We start from the raw sequence: 6008 nt of genomic DNA on the forward strand, positions 1-6008 counted from the left end.
ATTCGGAGGTGCTGGAGAAGTCGGACTATAACAAAGTCGGTCCATCGCGGAATCGGCCAATTCATTTATTTACAGGTGCCCCCCCCCCCCCCCCCCCCCCCCCCCCCCCCCCCCCCCTTTTTTTTTTTTTAAATTTATCTCTTTGAAATTATGTGAAGATTGTTCATTACTTTGAAATATGGACTCGGTCCAATCATTTACTTTTGTTTGTTTGTTTTAAAAAACATTTTCTTCCCCTATTGCAATTATATTGTTAGATGGTGATTATAAAAGATCGGTAAAGTTGGCTACTAGTAACCAGCTACTAGTAACTGGCTACTTAAAAAAAGAAAAGTTGGCTACCAGTAGCCAGCTGCTTGAACCAGGAAAAGTTAGCTACTAGTAGCCAGCTACTAAAGGTAAGAAAAGTTAACTACTCGTAGCCAGCTACTACAAAATATAAAAGTTATAATTACTGATAGCTCGCTACCAGATAAAGGTTAATGAGTTTGAAAATTATCATCTATCAGATTTATTTCTAAAGAGGACGAGGAGTCGTATGAAATTTCATGCTCAATTTTTCCCAATTACATAACGTTGCAATGCAAAATACAAATACACTTTTTCAACTGAATGTTTACTTTAAAAGTGATACAGATTGAATTCAGACCTTCAATCATTTGATATACCATCCATTTTGAGATATCTGCTACTTTTACAATTTGATTCGAGTTACCCTGAAATTTCAACATGAGTGTGAATACCGTAAGAAACTTTATGTTTGCTTTGACTTTATGTTTGTTAGATATCTGACGAATTTACGACTATACATATGACAAGAAGTGATGGATGGTGTTTTGGTACACCATGAATTTTCAGATATCGCTCTTTAGGAAATCAGTTACTTATACATTTTGATTATCGGTACAATGAAATTTCAAGATCCGTGTGAATACCTTAAGGAACTCCGTGTTTATCTTATATATTTAACTAACTTCCAACGATACGTATGGCGAATAGTGATATTGTGTATCATGATATATGTCTTTAATTTTGAGATATCACGCTTAAGGAAGTCAGTTACTTATACCTTTTGATTGCAGGTAACATGAAATTTCAAGTTTTCGACCATTATTTTAAGGAACTCCTTGTTTGTATTAGACATCTGACCAATTTACAATTATCAAAGTGAAGAAGAGTGATATTATGTGTCTTAATATGCCATAAATCTCCATATATCACACTTAATGAAGTCAGCTACTTGTAGCTTTTGATTCCTGGTATCCTGAAATTTCAAGTTTTTCATAAATATCTTAAAGAACTCTGTGCTTGTATTAGATACCTGATTAGTTTACAACTATCCATGTGAAGTGGAGTGGTACTAGGTATCTTTATATGCCATTAATTTTGAGATATCACGCTTAAGGAAGTCAGCTACTTATACCTTTTGATTGCAGGTAATCTGAAAATTAAAGATTTTAGAAAATATTTTAAGGAGCTCCGTATTTGTTTTATATATCTGATTAATTTACCAATGCACATATGACAAAATCTGATATTAGGTATCTTGATATGCCATCAATTTTCAGATATCATGCTTAAGGAAGTCAGCTACTTATACCTTTTGATTCCTGGTAACTTGAAATTTCAAGTTTTTCATAAATATCTTAAAGAACTCTGTATTTGTATTAGATATCTGACTAATTTACAACTATCCACGTGAAGAGGTGTGATATTAGGTATCTTGATATGCCAACAGTTTTCGGATATCATACTTAACGAAGTCAGCTACTTATACCTTTTGATTGCAGGCAACCTGAAATTTCAAATTTTTCATGAAGAACTTATTGTTTGTATTAGATATCTGACTAATTTTCAACTATCCATGTGAAGTGGAATGGTAGTAGGTATCTTGATATGTCATCAATTTTGAGATATCACCCTTAAGGAAGTCAGCTACTTATACCTTTTGATTGCAGGTAACATGAAATTTCAAGTTTTCGACCAATATTTTAAGGAACTCCTTGTTTGTATTAGATATCTGACTAATTTACAATTATCAAAGTGAACAAGAGTGATATTAGGTATCTTGACATGCCAGAGATTTCCAGATATCACGCTTAAGGAAGTCAGCTACTTATACCTTTTGATTCCTGGTAACCTAAAATTTCAATTTTTTCATAAAAATCTTAAAGAACTCTGTATTTGTATTAAATATCTGACTAATTTACAACTATCCACGTGAAGAGGTGTGATATTAGGTATCTTGATATGCCAACAATTTTCGGATATCATACTTAACGAAGTCAGCTACTTATTTCTTGCATGTACATAACCTTTTTTCTCCGTACTACATTTTTTTTTGACCGAGTTACGTTTTAAACCGTCATAAAATTGTTACAAGAAAAATGTTCTCACGGTGAAAATAGTTATATCTCATTTATATTAGAAGGGGATCCCCCATTGCAATGTTCAAAAGTGCAGTATGTCGTACACAGTACAGGGGAGTAGGGGAAGATACAGCCGGGGCACATGTCCCCACACTTTTCAAAGGGGGAAGAAGGTTGTGCCCCCCCCCCCCCCCTTTAAGTAAGGCTTTTTTACAATCTGACTAGAATAAGATCCCCGATCCGCTCCTTTGTTTTCATATTGTCTCTACAACATAAAAACAAAGGAGCAGATGGAGGGTCTCATTTTGATCAGATTGGGATTGTTAGTTAGTACTCACAAATAAAACAATTTGAGTCATTACAGTCGGAAGACCCTCCAGAGTCCATGAATCTTTAATTCTTCAAAATTTTCTTCAGGAGACATGAAAATACATGAAACTTGATTAATGAAGTTAGTAGGAAATGGCATACAAGGAAAGTATCTAAAGTGTAAAAAAAAAAAAAAAAAAAAAAAGTGAAAAAGGAAGTGTAAAATCGTCCCCCCCCCCCCCCCCCCGAAATAGGATTTTGGAGTGTCAGAAGGATATCCTACGTGTTTTTTTATTTATTTTTTATTATTATTATTATTATTATTTTTGATTGTCAAGTCAAAATGTGTTTAAGGTGGATTTCTTTGGTGCCCCTCATTATTTTTAACTCAGCTACGCCACTGCCTATTGTGTTAAATTATCAAAACACCCTAAATAAAACGCCGCACTGTCATATCACAGTAAATGCAGTACACCTGCTATCACCGTGTAGAAACGCACTAGAGTAAAGTGTATCACCTTCTACTCTCTCTCTCTCTCTCTCTCTCTCTCAGTCTCTGTGTATGTGTGTGAAGAACGTAGAAGAAGCAAATTTACAATAAGATGTGATTAATTAAGATTAATTCCAGGTTTAACACCCTATAAAAATGGCTGATGGGGGGGGGGGGCGCAATTTGTCTCCCCCCTTTCGAAATTCCTTGGATATTCGTATGAGTACACAATTCCCGCCGCTGATCAGAATTAGAGGATTTCCAAGACATAGTAACCCCCCGGCATGTCCATCCAGGCCTGCAGAGGTTGGGCTTATCGACAGAAAAATTACGAGTCACTCTTTTGTTAAAACAAGTAAATTCTTATTTTTGAAACAAAATTACAATTCCTAATATGTTTTAATCTGGTTACGTTTTATATGAATGATAGATTTATTTATAATATGACAATGTTGGACTGCCTCCCTTAGGCATTACCAGAGAAATAATCCTTAATAAAATTTACAAGGGGGTCATTATTCTACGGGGGTCATTTTTCTAAACGTGAAATGGACTGATTTTTTTAAAAAGACATTTTTTCTACGGGCAAAAGGGGTCATTATTCTACGTCGAATAATGACCGGGGGTCACTTTTCGACGTCGAAAAATGACCCCCAGTCATTATATTCTATGGGAGTCAAAATTTCCCTTTACACCGGCTTCCGCAGTAACTGCTAGACATGACGGAATCTGAAGATGGCGTTCCACTAAGTTAATGCACAAAATCTCCACATAGTCTGCAAATATATAATGAAAATTCTTTATTAAAAAAAGAGGACCATGGGCCATATCACCTACCTGAGTTACCTTGGCTAATATTTTAATATTTTCCCTATATATTCGCATGTAAAACTTTGATTCCTATTATGGCTCAACCTACTCCCGGGGGCCATGATTTTTACAAAATTGAATCTGCACTATATCAGGAAGCTTTCATGTAAATGTAAACTTTTCTGGCCAGTGATTTTTCAGAAGAAGATTTTTAATGATTTTCCCTATATATTTGTATGTAAAATTTTGACCCCATCTTACCCCCGGGGACTATGTTTACAAACTTCAATCTACACCATGTCAGGAAGCTTTTGTGCAAATGTAAACTTCTTTAGCCCAATGGTTCTTACGGAGAAACGTTTTTAAGATTTTTTTTCTATTTATTAGTTATGTAAAACTTTGATTCCCTATTGTGGTCCCACCCTAACCCCGGGGCTCATGAGTTTAACAAACGTGAATCTGCACTGTGTCAGGTAGCTTTCAGGTAAATCTCAGTTTTTCTAGCTCAGTGGTTCTTGAGAAGAAGATTTTTAAAGATTTTTCTTATATATTTGTATGACTGTAAAATAATTTTAGTCACTGAATTTATTTATGTATTCATTGTGTGATTTGTTGGGTCATGATGTACGGTGGCGTAGAAAGACCAAATAAAAAAATATTATTCACTCTAGAGTAAGACTTCCGGGGGGGGAGTCTCATTATGGGGGAAGGCTCACTCTACAACACCGGCATGATCACGGAGCATACGGAAAATCACGGTTTTTGCCGGTCCATCCACGGTTGTTTCACGGATTATCACGATCTTTCTTCCCTGCGTTTATCGTGTCTGTCCGTTTAGTTACCGGGAACAATCCGTGTACAGACCGTAGACATCCGTGTTCTTCAGCAGAAAAGTTTCGTACACGGATGACCCCGGACTTTACACGGTTACTTCGGTGGCCATACGGAGTTTTCGGTTGATACACAGATCTCTCGGTTGATACACGGTGGTACACGATACCTACACGGATCAATACGGAGGATTTCTTCCGGGACGATCCGGGGTAAAAATTAAACGTGTAATTTTTTTCGCGGTTTGTCTTGGCCAAGCCGGATTGTCCCGGACGCCGCCGAATGCATACGCGGATTGTACACGGTGATGGCGGATTGTCACGGACAATCCGGGATAATTCGGCGTCTCCTCTGTGAATGTGTGAAAGGGGATTTAAAGTTTTTCTTCCAAAGCTTTGCAAAGTTTACAACGGGTGTTCGTAAAAGGCACCATGCCTTTGTCAACAACTTTCATTCAGAAAAACATACAAGTTCTCGTTAGCAGCCTTGACTATTAATTTAAAACATAAGTATTGCATGCTGTATTCGGTGTGTTTGCTGAGAGTCCTATTCACAAACTAAGGCTGTTCAAAATTAATTCTACGTTTAACGTCACCTCAAAACTTCAAAACCTACGAGGGAGGGAGGAAAAAAATAAACAAACAAAAATTTTAAACAAATGTGTATTTATTGAAAATCACCTATTCGTTGACCCAAAAATCAACAATTTCAAATAGACATCACCCAATTTAGTGACCAAAAACGTAATATGTCAAATCAAACACATTGTGGGATTTGATTTTCAAGTCCAAGTAAATTTTTGCGTTTTCCCAGCAAAGACTTTTTCCTTATTCTGGGTTTGTATCCCTTCTGCGAACACACCATGCATATTGGGTGAGCAGAGGAGTGGCTTGCGATAACATCAGGTGGTACATCCAATGGATTTTCATCACCACAAACATAGCAAACTAAAGGAAAACTTCCTTTTGTGGAAATAGTTGCTAGACACATGTGACTCAGTTACAATTAAAATTATGATGACAATATTTCATACATTTTTATAATGACACATCTTAAAGTTTAAAATATGCTTTACTTTGTTTTGTGTTGATATTTTTAAATACAATTTTGAAAGGAAGATGCTAATCTGATGTACCACAACTAAAAGATCAGGATTGTACCTTCACATCTACAAATACAAGGCAGGATTCCGATAGTTT

Source organism: Ostrea edulis, chromosome 9 (assembly GCF_947568905.1).
Source record: "Ostrea edulis chromosome 9, xbOstEdul1.1, whole genome shotgun sequence".
NCBI lineage: Eukaryota > Metazoa > Mollusca > Bivalvia > Ostreida > Ostreidae > Ostrea > Ostrea edulis.